Genomic DNA, 14832 nt, shown 5'->3' on the forward strand with positions numbered 1-14832 from the left:
TGCAACTGAATTTAAGTCTTTCTCACATACTACTGTCAAGCTGCTTTTCTAATTTTCTGTAATTTTCTTTGCTTTTACTACAAGTGTAAGAACTTGCTTACAATTGAAAACATAAGCTGTTATGAATGTAGGGACTTTTTGTTGCTTTCTATTTACTGATGCATCTGTAGCGATTAGAGAAGTGTCTGCCCCATGGTAGCTCAAAAGTATTGCTGAATTTACTTAGCAAAACGTAACGCAATTCAGTGCTAATTTCCAAAGAAATTCAAGTACACGTGTATCGTACTGCATGCTAGATACAGCGCTAGATGAGTTATGTACACTGCTTCATACAAGTATTACGAAATCCTAAAAAGAAGGCCACTTTTAGGGGAAAAAATTACTCCATGTTTCCATGTTACGTAACTTCCAGAGTCACTTTTTAAGAGCTGAAATAATGAGTAATTATAATAGGTGCCATTTATCGAATATTCCAAAGTAGATGCTTTTACAAACATCTATAGTAAACACACCAAGAAGGCATTATTCTTATTTTAAAGATAAGGAAATCAAGACGCAGTGAATAAGAGCTTAGAGGCAATGACCAATAAATCGCCATCGTTCATTCCCTGGCATCAATCTAGCACTTTCTGAATCTCTCAGGGTCCTTGGTCACCTCTTCCACCTGCTATAATGATCTTTTCACGTCTCTCTTCAAGTCCACATGAGGCCTGGGAACGGATAGAAACTCACTGAATTTTTTTGACTGAAGAAACAGTTTTATCCAATAATGCGAGAACCCCAAAACAACTAAGGTTATGACCCCTGTCATTCTAGCGGGATAAAAAGATCATTAAAGAGTGTTCAGGACTTCCTCAAATACCGGGAGGCTTACAAAGTAAAAGGGCTCTGTGATGAAACACATTTCAAAGATGATGAGAAAACAAATTTCTGAGCAGGACCTCTCAGCGCCATTGTTTAACATGCACTATAATTCCTGTAAAAACTTAACCAGCTTTTCTCCAAATTTATTTCACTGGAGAGACTCCTTTTAGAGCAGTCATCATTTAGGTTAGTATATGATGGATTCCAGTGTCTAGCTACATATTTGTAGTAATTTTTGTTAAAATTTTTCTTGGCCACACCATGTGGCATGTGGGATCTTAGTTCCCCAACCAGGGATCAAACTCACACCCCCTGCAGTGGGGAGTCTTAACCACTGGACCACCAGGGAAGTCCCTGTAATTTTTTTTTTAATACAAAAATGTTTTTCCCCAATAAAAGGTATCAACCAAACACTGTGTGATGAAATTGGAGGGCGTCTTGTCACCTCTCTGGCATTTTGATAGCAGGGGTCTAAACATCATTGCCTATTTTTTAAATGTCTCATGTGAATATAAAGTTTTTTTAAAAATAAAACTTAATGAAAAATAAGCTCTTGAGTTTAACACCACAGGAAATAATTGATTAGCACCCAAATATAGTATCTGTAAAAACTATCTCCCTGCAAACACTTGCATTGCTAATAAATTTCCTACTTAAAACTTGTATTAAGTATATAAAGGTAATATGTTCCTGCTGAGAAATAATTTCCTAATGAGTGACTAAGTCACAGAACCTATTTAGCAGAGTTATTATAGTTATTACTAATAAAATTGGCCTCTCATTTAGATGTGGAGAAGCTGCAATGATTCCAGTACCAATTATACATTATCCCTAAGTTACATATTGAAACTTGGTGGAATTATGCCACGATGTAATCAGAAGGAATCATGAGGTGAGCAATTTTCAAAAGCTCAATTTAATTCAACATCTTTTTAACTGTATCTTCCAAGATAATAATTACATTGAGCAACTGGTTTGAGTGAAGGGGGAAAAAAAACATACTGCTTCACTGACCACCATTTTACATACTTGTGTGAATGGTACTGCACAGGATACAATTTATAATAAGTCCAATTATGAGGACAGCAGCACCATGGGTATTTCTTTAATTCTACTAGAAGTAATATAAAAAGCCAAAGGGACTTCTTTCTAGAACTCGGTGTCACAGAAGACATATGTATGTCTGTGTTTTTCACGGCAGTTGGTGTACTGGTTGATCAGAAAGATTATGGGCTGTTGAGCGGAACAAAGGATTGAATATCCAAATTTGTCCCTTACAATCTCTGTGACATTAGGCAAGGTGCTTAGCTGATAGTGCCTCTTTACATCTAAAACAAGAATTATGAGCTGTCTTTACAGAATTATTGAGACTTAAATGGTATACTTATATATCACACACACACACACACACACCATACATACCACATACAGACGTGTAATACAGTGTTAGGAGACAATTCTCCATGGGTCTGTCCATTTTCACACACCTTGTGACAGCTTTGATTCCAGACTATCTTTTGAAGAAATGTCTGTAGAGCAAACAGCCTTGAAAAATAGAGTATTTCCCTCTGGGATGGAGGACACATGTGTCTCCTGATGAACAGAGTAAAAATATAGCCTCCTTTCAGGGCAAAGGATTGGTGGGTTGGTCAGTGGTCCCTTAGAACGCTGGGAATTTCCTAAGCTTGGTTCTCTTCAGGGTGGCGCAGACGGACGGCACAGCATCCCCCCGAGTCTGCTCGGTATCACCATCACCACCGCATGGAATCGGAGGTCAGGGGGAACCCAAGGACAGGTGATGTTCAGGCAGCTCGCTGTGCCCTGAGGAACAGCATCCTTCGTCTCTCCCCCAGCAGTCTTGCGTATTCACCCCACGCCTAGGAAACAGTGGTAGGCTACTTGTTTACTGTAGGAAGGGCGACATTTCAACCCCTTCGCAATTCTTGACACCCAGCATGAATGTAGGCACTTAACACAGAAGGTCTTATTTCACATCATTTTAAATTATGCGGTTCTTTTTAATAGTGGCATGTGATTAGTGAAGATATCAATGGTCTCACTTTACGTGCAAACTTTATATTGTCAGGGAAGCATTTGTTAAATAAATGCTACTGCCATGTATTTGTCTAATAAGCACTGCCTGACCTCTCTTATCTCCTCGTTAGGTCTTTCCTTCACTCAATCAACAATGCGGGTAGAAAAAACTTGGAGAGAAAGTTCAGGCACTTGACTTACCCAGGAATCTGGGTCACTTCACATTGTTGTAAAGCAAGAAAACTGGGGGATGAAAACCCCACCAGCACGCACTCCACTGACCAATCGAGCAAAATATGCAGCTCTGCCTGCAACGGGCCATTTTGATGAAGGAAATACAGTGTTTGGGGTACCTTTTTCTTTAAAGACAGTCAGGACGCTATTATTTGGAAACAATATATAAATATAGGTGAATATTTTAAGTGGGCCCTTCTTTTAGGAATTTATGCAATTATGAATGGAAGCCTTCTATTTCCTGATATTATAATAACCAGTATCATCACTACCATTTTAAAATAAATTTAAAGGGAAAACAGTCCACTTATAATTCTCTTTCAAGTAATTTTTTTCTTCCTGGTTTGTTTTTTTTTTTTCCTGTTTAAAAACAGCAAACAGTAGAATCCCCCTCTTCATTCCTCCATCTGTTTCACAGCCCGGAGCAGAGACTCACATCAGAGTGCAGTAATTCTTTCATTCAAGTGTAAGCGATGCCACACTGCCAGTCAGAATGGCCATCATTAAAAAGTCTACAAATAACAAATGCTGGAGAAGGTGTGCAGAAAAGGGAACACCCCTGCACTGTTGGTGGGAATGTAAGTTGATGCAGCCACTGTGGAAAACAGTAAGGAGGTTCCTCAGAAAACTAAAAACAGAACTACCATATGATCCTGCAATCCCACTCCTGGGCATACATCCACACAAAACTCTAATTCAAAAAGATACATGTATCCCTATGTTCGTAGCAGCCACAACAGCCAAGACATAGGAACAACCTAAATGTCCATCAACAGATGAATGGATAAAGAAGATGTGGTACATATATACAATGGAATACCACTCAGCCATAAAAAAGAATGAAATAATGCCATTTGCAGCAACATGGATGGACCTAGAGATCATACTAAGTGAAGTAAGTCAGAAAAAGAAAGGGAAATACCATATGATGTCACTTACATGTGGAATCTAAAATACGACACAAATGAACCTACCTATGAAACAGAAACAGACTCACAGACATAGAGAATAGACTGGTGGTTGCCAAGGGGGAGGGGGATGGGAGAGGGATGGAGTGGGAGTTTGGGATTAGCAGATGCAAACTGGTATATGTAGAATGGATAAACAACAAGGTCCTACTGTATAGCACAGGGATCTATAGTCAATATCCTGTGATAAACCATAATGGAAAAGAATATGAAAAAGAATATATATATGTATAAATGAGTCATTTTGCTGTACAGCAGTAATTAACACCACTGTAAATCAACTAAACTTCAATTTTAAAAAGAAAGTATAAGTGATGCTGCTCTTTCTTCGGTTAAGGGCTGTCTTTGCCAGGAAACAGAACAGGACTGGGCTGTACCACACCCCAGTAGAAAAGGAACAGTAAGCACACCCTGCTGCCCGCCACTGTCTACCCGAAAAATAAAGCTGCCTCTTTAATACCTAAATTCTCACTTACTACCCTTTCCCCTACGCATTACAAAAAATGATTAGAAGATCCAAAGATAATTTTGAAGATAATGTGTTGAGCTTCAATGGAAAGATAAGATCCAAAATTCACTCTAGCAACTTTCTGAATTTTTCTCTAAATTAAAGTTGAGGGAGCTCACTGATGAAACTTAAGAAATTAAGAGTAAATCACAAGTTCAGCAGCAACGCGAACCATCCTTCATTAGGATGTCTGGACTGTGCACCATGACATTTGTGTGCTGCTCATCACAGAATCTTTACAACAATCATTCAAAGCTGACCTTGCCTTTCTAAAGGACCTTTTGCTTGTCTTAACTGGAACAAAGGAAGACAACTTGGTGAGAACTAGCAAACTCTTTATTGACAGGGAGCTGCTTTGAAAAGCATCAAAATAATAAGTTTGACTCATGATCAATCTCTCTCTCCACATGATTATTCTCAATAGTCACAGTAAATTCACTTGATGTTTTGTTTGTTTGTTTTGCAAGTAATTGATTTGGAAATGGATATTTCAGCCAGTCAAAATGAGAGGGAATCTGGAGGAGGGGGGTTTCCAGGAATGAATTTCTCATTCTTAAATGAATAAGTTAACAGACATTGAGAAAAGGTCTTTTTCTTCTGGCTGTAGTCACTGTCTGCCTGTGATGCTGAGTACAGCTGAAGCGTCTTGACATCATGGGTCAGAGTAAAATCCACAGGCCAAGGAAGTCAAAGTGGAGATGGGGAAAAGTCTGGGTCCTTAGCTATTAAATTAACCAAACTGCCTGACCAATGAACCTTTCATAATGCGATATTTCCTTTTGTTTAAACCAGTTTGAGTCTTCCAGCTGAAAATGTCATTGACAATATGCTATCCAGGGACCCCCTGATGTCTGCACACAAATTTCCAATAATGTTACAGAGAAAACTGAGATGGAAGTTGATTAGAAAATATTAAAGGCTTACTTCAATTCTAAGATTCTCTGCTTAATGTATAATTCTATGTGTATCACTATTTTTAATGAGTGGAGTTAACTATATAAAAGAAAAGAGAAAACTACCTTGTTGAGTATATACCATATAGGAACTTAATATCTATTCTTACTTAATTCTCACAACAATTTCATAAGGTAGGTTTTGTTGATCCCATTTTACAGATTAGGAAAAAAGTTAAAAGAATTCAAGCAACTTGCCCAAGATCACATAGTTAAACAGGTGAAAGAGGCAGGATTTAACCACGGTTGGCCTTTCTCCAACATTTTTGCTTTATTCCAGTATAACATCCAAAGATATTCTACCTTTGTAGTATCCAGACAGCTAGATGCATAAATGAGAATGAGGTTAACAAAGACTATATAAATAAAACGTGTGAACCAAGTTTGTGCTTTGCATATTGATTTTGCCTCAGTAGGGTTGGACCTCAACTGAGCTCTTATGAAAATGGAATAATCGGTTATTTTATAGTGTTATGTGGCAATTTATACACACATTTGAAGATAAAATGCTGTGGGTTTGGAGCAACAGTAACACTGCATGGTGATTCTAAACACAAGTTAAAATAATTCAAATGTAGGGAGTTTCATTAATTCTTCTTTATGACTTGGCAGGGGGCATCTGATTTAATGCTTTTGATCCTGCGCTGGAACATCAGAGTGGGCCAACAGACAACACTGGGGGTTCTGCCATTTGCTTTCCATCCTGGAGCTGTGGAACTACAGAATACGTACTAATCTTCTACATTAAATCCTGAGGGAAGAACCAGAATCCTGCCTCTGACAGTCGTTTCTACGTAATGTTACTGCCACGTCTGGAGAGTGGGAGAGAGCACTGCCGGAGGAGATGGGTGAGCACAGCCCATCTCTGCCTCCTGCCAGGCCTCCCCAGCCCTCGGCCTACACCCAGCCACAAAACGGGTGAGAAAAGCTCAAAGCACCAAATAAAACTAGGGAGGAGAGTTACAGAATGCGAAAAAAATAATTAGACCAAATAAAATATGGCCTTCAGTGCTGACTTTTATTATTATTATAACCAGTCTGCAGGGTAAAATTAAGTCTAAGTATTAGTTAAGTTTGATGAGGATTTCTCTGAAATGTATTTTCCATGTATTATATGATATGGTAACTTCTCCAAGGAGCTATAAAAAATGAAAAATGCTAATTATTCTGTACTTCAAAATCATAAGTAGAAAAGACTTAGGCATTAAAATTACATTTAGAACTTGTGTTCATTTAGAGTTTTAAAAAATGACAACACAAGTGTTTTATTTAAAGAAAATTAGACCTAGATATTGTGTAGAGCAAAGTGGTCTACCTGGATATTTGCTTTGCATTGTGATGCTTGTCGCTGTGAGTTTTAGGACATTATACATTTTAACACTTAGTTATACTTTGTCCTCTTTCATTAGCCAGATGTCCAGTTCGTGTATGTCTTGTTTTGCCAAAAATTGTAAGTTATTTGATGGTAGTCAATGAGCCGTGTAATTTTAAAAAAAAAAGCAAAAGCACAACTCAGACTTAGCACAGCAAAAAACTCAACAACTGCCCAATGCATAAAGGACTCTACTAAATGTTCTCCTACAGTTGTGTCTAAAGTTAACGCTAACCTATATTTTCTAGAATTCCAGGCAATGAGACAACATAGTTGGCTAAAAACAAAAGAGTCGATTACTCTGTTTTTAGTTTTTTTAAGGAACCTCCATACTGTTCTCCACAGCAGCTGTACCAATGTACTTCCCACCAACAGTGTAGGAGGGTTCCCCTCTCTCCACACCCTCTCCAGCATTTATTGTTTGTGGATTTTTTGATGATAGCCAATCTGAGGAAACATAGAGCTACCATATGATCCTGCAATCCCACTCCTGGGCATATATCTGGAGAAAAACATGGTCCAAAAGGATACACGGACCCCAATGTTCATTGCAGCACTGTTTACAATAGCCAGGACATAGAAGCAACCTAAATGTCCATCGACAGATGAATGGATAAAGAAGATGTGGTACACATATACAATGGAATATTACTCAGCCATTAAAAAGAATGAAATAATGTCATTTGCAGCAACATGGAAGGACCTACAGATTGTCATACTGAGTGAAGTGAGTCAGACAGAGAAAGACAAATATTGTCTGATATTGCTTACATATGGAATCTTAAAAAAAATGATACAAATGAATCTATATACAAAACAGAAATAGACTCACAGACATAGAAAACAAACGTGTAGTTACCAAAGGGGAAAGGGGGGCAGGGAGGGATAAATTAGGAGTTTGGGATTAGCAGATACAAACTACTATATACAAAATAGATAAACAACAAGGGTAAATTAGGAGTTTGGGATTAAAATATACACACTACTATATATTAGGTAGATAACCAACCAGGACCTACTGTAGAGCACAGAGAACTCTGCTCAGTATTCTGTAACAACCTAATTAGGAAAAGAATTTGAAAAACAGATACATGTATATGTATAACTGAATCACTTTGCTGTATACCTGAAACTAACACAACATTGTTAATCAACTATACTCCAATATAAAATTAAAAGTTTAAAAAGAAGAGTCAATTACCACTGTTTGCTTACATTTTCCCTTGCAGTGACTTTTTTTTTAAAAAAAACACAAATGCCTCAGGCTAGTGGACAGAAAAAAGCACTATCAACCAACCAGCAGAGGAGTATTAGTTGAGTATCTTCTATACTTTCCACATTGAATGGATACTCAATATCCCCCTAATTGATTGATTATGAGGTTTTCTGTCAACTGGCATCAGTAATTGATTTTTTCATTTCCTTTATTTTTTCTGATAAGGAAATCATGACATTTCAACTTAAAACATTGCTTAAATTTAGTACCAGTATAAAGTAAGATAAAGTGCTGATGTTTACATTTAAGCTTCAGATTTGAGAACTGTCCAAACCGATATGAATAAATTGCCACAGGGGAGTTCACCTTTTAGCTGTGTGGCACAGCTAATTGATGTAGAAAATACTCTGGTAGGCTTCATGTTACTTGTGTTGGGTGTCACATGTGCTATGATAGGCTCAAAGTTCAACTGTATTTGAATATTTGTACCTCAAAAATTAAGTTCACAAATTCAGTTCAATAGATAAAATAAGAGCCATTAAATGTGTAGTCACTGACATTTAAATTAGGGCATAGTGGCAGAATTTTTTTCTTTTTCATGATTAGGGCAAACTACTGAACTGATCACTTTAGAGTTTAAAATTCACAAATTGGCATATTTACATGTTAAAAGCTAGTGAGCCAGAGCTTATAGCATCTACCAAAGACAGAAGAGTCTGTGATGTCTTAGAAACACCTAGAGTACTGTGCTAACAACCTGATACACAGTCCAAAAGAAAACCGATTAAAGCAGCAGCAGCAGGAGAGGAGGAGAAGGAAGACAAAGCTACTTGTTAATAAGCTGTGCGTAGGTGAATGTGGAAGTGGGCACGCCTTGGTGTCGGCTACAGCGCCCCCTGGTGGCCACCTTCTTACCTACAGTGGCGGATGGGGGGCAGGCAGGGGGCGTCTGCTGACAATGGCACCAAGCACACGTTTATAGAAATAGTATTTAAAGGTACACTAAGTAGCTTTCAAGTACCTTTTTTTCCTGAATTACATCACTAAACAAGCTAATAACTTTGATCTGGCCTCAAATTGTAACCCTGAAAATTCTTAGTGGGAGGAAATTTGTCCTTCATGTGAAAACTTTAAGCATGCAGGAAAGAAATTCATGCAGTTAAATGTAAATAGGCTCAGTGTATAATCTTTTGCTAGTCTTTCCTAAAAAATTATAATGTTTTCTAGTATAAAGTTACTAGATGTAAGACCATATATAGGCTTATCATTATAGTTTCATTTTTTAAAAAAAATCAAGAAGTTTTACAAGCTTGCCCGTGGGCTCAAGTGCTATCTGAGTATGTTATAATTAGTTTATGTGTAAAATGCATTTCAAAGTAAGTTCTTACTTAAAGGGATATATATCTCAAACGTGTGGAGCTGCTAAGGCTCTGTTTCTATTTTGAAAGGATATTAAATACAGTACAAATGCACCCCCCCTTTAAGAAGCCCCAAAATTATCTATTTAACAACCCAAAATAAATGATTCATTTGGTCTTTATAAATCTGGGTAAACTATGATATGAAATCTAATGCCGTGTACTTTTTATGAAAAACTGCCACCCAGTGGACATTTTACGCAAAGGCAGCTTCTTGCTTAATGCCTTGATGGACAAGATGCTTAAAACAGCTGTTTTTAACCTACCTTTAACAGTTATTTGCTAAATGGCAAACTAGTAACCCAATAGCTAGTTAATTACAAAGCGGTAGGGGAAAAAAAGCTTAAAACCTTAAAATTTGAACATAAAATAATTCTGTGATTTTTTTTTTGTATTTTACAATTTGGCAACCAGTTCAGTATTAATTCTATTATATTATAAGCAAAATGTCTAATTAAGTAAAACTTATGTCCCTATATGTCACTTTCCTTATTTGTAAAAGGAGATATTATCAATAGTATCTACCTCACAGGGCTGTTACAGTATAAGGAAAAAATAAGTCAATATATAAAGCTCTTAGAACTGCAATTAGCACAGAATTGCTCAATTGTCTCTAGTCCCATTGGGTCAATGATTTTCAACTGGGTGAGACAAGGCCCTCATCAGGCCTAATCCGGATTTCCTGAGAAACTCTCAAATTGAAGCCATTTCCTCCCTTCAAGATCCCCTACAATCTCTAGTGTGTCAAGCTGCCATCTCCCTTCCTTCCTTCTCCCAGACTCACATACTGAATCAACCCACCCCAAAGGTCTTTACCAACTAAAAAAAAAAAAAAAAATGATAAAAAAGGGTTGATACAGGTGTATCACTGCAAACAACTTGATCAGAAACTTGATCTAAATAATAAAAAGCTAACTGCCCTAACTCACAGGAGCATTAAAATAAAAGGTGGGACACTTTGTAAACACTGCAAAGACAGTACATAAGGTTCCTATTGTCACTGTAACAAACTGAGTGGCTACAAACAACATAAACTTGATCTGGAGATCAGAAGTCTGGAATGGGTCTCACAGGGCTAAAACCAAGGTGTCCGCACGCAGGGCTGTGTTTCTTCTTGAAGCCCTAGGAGAGAACTGGTTTCCTTGCTGTTTGCAGCTTCTAAAGGTGGTTTCCATTCCTTGACTCATGGTTCTTCAAAGCTATCAGCTGCAGCACTCTGACCTCTGCATCTGTCCTCATATCTGATTCTCCTGCCTCCCTCTTTCAATTTTCACATCTGTAAAATCTCTTTTGCCTTGTAAGGTAACATGGTTACGGGTTCCAGGGATGAGATGTGGACACCTGTGAGGGACCACTGTTACCCCTCCCGCTGAGGTAAACTATGTCAATATGCAACAGGAAGAGTAACAGGCAATCTGGACTCCTGGGAAACAATGTGAATTCATGACGTACTTTAAGGAAATCATCAATAGTTAAAACCACACACAGAAGTAGCTAGAGGGAAATTAATAGACAATGTGAAACTCAAAATACCATAATAAAGAGCTTATTTCAAAACATTTTGTAAACCAGGGTGTAATACCCACTCTCTAGCTGTGTGACTTGGGAAGTTTAGTTAAAGGCTCTTTGAACTTTGGTTTTCTCAGCTATAAAAGGGGTTAATTATAGTTATAGGTAGAATGCGTACCTGATTGCCTGACACAGTCACCATAATAAACTGGTAATAACTGAATTCAAATGAAACTTCTGACTCATTGGCAGGTTACACAAAACTGAATTGTTAATCAAAGGAAAAAAAAATCAGTGAAACGGGATGTAATACAATTTCAGGAAGCGTCTGAAATCACCGTCTAAACTGAGCAGCTGAGAGTGTGTGTTACGTAGATCCACTTGCCTGCATAACCCACTTTCAGGGTAATGTATTTTTTTTTAATTGTTTAAAATTTTTACAGGCAGAAGCCCCAAAGGCAGGAAGATCACCTAAGTGTCAGCCTTCAAACCAAGACTACGTGTGTAGAGCAGGTTTTGTCATCTTCCTCTTACTCTGCCCTACACTTTCTGTCAGAGGCTGCTTCTGTTTAGTAGAACAAGCTTCTTTTGGCTTCCAGATTAGTCATCCTCCCTAAATGCTGCTTCTAGTGAATTGAGTAAAACAGGGACCAGAATTGGATATTCTGTTGTTTGACAAGAAAAGGAGAGTTAAGGGAAAACCCTCCAGCATAAATGCCATCACTAGGGATGAACCCAATGAGTGTCTCATGTATCTTGCAACGTGCACTGGACATTCAGACCCTCACTGCATATCCATGAACCAATCAATAAAAGAAAAAAATGAAAATATGTACTTTCCCTTTAGGGAGTGCTTCAGCCAAAGTGAACTAGTAAAGTATAGATATACGTAGTTTTCTGAAGACCAGTAATTGTGATCATTTTTACCACGGGAATTATAAATAACCTAACAAAGGACACAGAAAATGGCCCTAGGATTACAAACTTTCTTTTTCATTAATCTGATAAAAAGGGTTTGAAGCATGGTGACAAGAACTATTTATTATTTAGTAGAAATTAAAATGAACCCTCAAATTCTAAACAAAAAAATTTATCAAAAAGAACTTTGGGAACCTCCAAGAGTTAAAAACACCATGAAAAGCAAGTAGAGAACATCTCCTTCTTCCTCAATATTATCTGCTTTATGTCAATTACAAAAGAAAGTTAGCAGGGGGACTTCCCCGGCGATCCAGTGGTTAAGACTCTGTGCTTCCACTGCAGGGGCTATGGGTTTGATCCCTGGTCAGGGAACTAAGATCCCGCATGCCGCAGAGCATGGCCAAAGAAAAAGTAAGTTAGCAGCAAGAGCTGTCCAAATGTGCAAGCAAAATAATTAATAGACTAGGATGTGACCTGAGTGTCATTGAATGGCCAACATGAATAAAATTAAGTCCTAAAAGTACAGTAGCTGTGACATCTGAAACTATGACCACAAGGTTGGTTCTTTGAAAGCCTTCTGGAAACATACGCATATTTACTGGATTCAAACTAACATTTTTACCACCTACTGCCACTTGGCAATGAGATTCTCTAAGGAATGAGAAAACAGAACAGGTATGATTTGACATGGAAAAGAGTACAGATGCTCTAAGGAAATAGACAGTGTGACTTGGGGGACTCAGCATTGAGTCCAAGAGTTCTCAACTGAAATATTTTGTTCATTTGCTCATTTAGCACAGCATTTAAAACATAGGTAAGACTCAGTAAATGTTTATGGAAGGAACTAGTAATCGTGATGTTGATGAGAATGATAAACACTTGACTACTTACTATGTGTCAGGCGTTATCTGAAATGCTTTACACTTTTTAAATTCTTTTAATATTTTCAACTACCCTGTGAGGTAAATACTGAGGTACAGAAAGTTCAGAAACTTGCCCGAGGGCACCCAATAAGAAGGTGTAAGAGCCAGAATTCAAAGGGAGGCAGTTGGGCTCCAGAGCACTAGTTAGGAAGAGAGGGAGGTCAAAGGGAAGGAAGAAGGGAGAGAAGGATTGAAAGAAGAATCATAAAAGGAAAAAAGGGACTGGGAAAAGAGAGAGAGTGGAAGCTTTGCCAATTCTGCTTGCCTCTGATTTCCCCCCCAAAGTTCAGCATCTGAGGCGACGGTTCCCCACTAGAAAACACAGTCACCTGGATAGGCACATGGCGTTCGGAAGATAAAGGAAGCAAAATACATAGAAAATACACAGGCAGAGACCCCACAAACCAGGGTTTAAAAACGCAATGACTGAGGGGTTCTTAACTGTCTGAGGGCCGGTCTAACTCAACATCGCCCCTCCTGCCCTCCAGGTGGGATAGGAGCTGAGGAGATCCGAGGCACCTACACAATTGCTCAGGGAAAGGAAATTTGACTGACCAACAATCAATTTAACCAGAAACACTTATCTAGGAGGCGAGGTGTTTAGCCCTCTTGTTTCGTGAGCAAAACGTTTTATGTCTCATCACAATAGAAGGACACTGAACTATTAGAATTTTTATTTCATTTTCTTCCAATTCTTTTCAAAGACCTTTCGATATGCATTGCAGTCTAAAATCATCCTGGGGAACGATGTCAAAGTAATGGTGCCATCCTTTGCCTGTCCATACTTTTGCATATTTAATATAATTAGTTTAAATACCCTTTCCTACAGTGTCAAATACTGGGAAACAATTTACGTAGGTAGGGTAGAAGATGGACTTCCAAGCTCTGAAACCACACTGCAGAAACAATCTGACCCTCCAAATCTCTCTCCCATCCCCTGGCTTCAATTTGAAATCCCTTTAGCAGAAAAAAAGCCTTTTGTTCTCACATAAGATACAGTATAAATTTTAAGTCCCCCTGAAAGGTGCAAACCATTTACTTAAAATGATACTAAATTACAATCAACTAATACTAGCTTCTTTGTGGGTTCACACATTTTAAGGGTGATAGAACAGAGCAAAAGAGCCCTGGGAGTTACAGGAGGGAAACGGGCAGTGGGCAACTGAATAGAGATGAAAAGAGAAAATGGCAGTATGTAAATGTCACTTATGGCCCAATTTTTCCTAAACTAGATCTAAACACTGTTGAATATTGGTTTATATTATTTCAAATCCACTTGTTTTGGGGGTTGATTTTTTTTTTAAATCTAAGAATGAAGTCGTTTTGTTCTGAGTGAAGTTGTTTACACTGAGGAAGCTGTGTCAGGATGTCACCGCCCACACCTGTGGTCAAGCACTGAGCAGATCGGCACGGATGGGCACGTATGGACAAGAACATGTAGGGGTGCAACTATGGCTGGGGGACATTAAGCTCCAAATGCCAAGAGGTTTGACCAGCAACCCAAAAGTGTTCCATCCGGGTTTGCGGATCCAAAGACCTCGGGGCATTAGCTCCTGCCTGGGCAAGACGACCCTTTGCCAGGTAGTGGTGAAAGCCATGCACCAGCCCAAGGAGAGCATCTTGCCTGCCAACACTGGCATCTTCGTTCCCTAGCAACGTGCCCTAGCAACAGAGGACTTTCACTTTTGTGCTAGCAGCTGGACATCAGCTCGCCAAAGATACATCTCAATTAAATCTGGATTTTAATTCTTTTCCTCTTCCCCTGGCCTGGAACAATAGTGTGATTAATCTAGTACTGGGTTGGAGTACTTTTTTTTTTTTTAAGACAACTTTCCATATTTACTTTCAGTCTTTTTCTTAAAGCATGGCATTGTTTTTATAATGCACAGACACATATATTCATGTATGTGTGTAT

This window comes from Eubalaena glacialis, chromosome 3 (assembly GCF_028564815.1).
Source record: "Eubalaena glacialis isolate mEubGla1 chromosome 3, mEubGla1.1.hap2.+ XY, whole genome shotgun sequence".
Lineage (NCBI taxonomy): Eukaryota > Metazoa > Chordata > Mammalia > Artiodactyla > Balaenidae > Eubalaena > Eubalaena glacialis.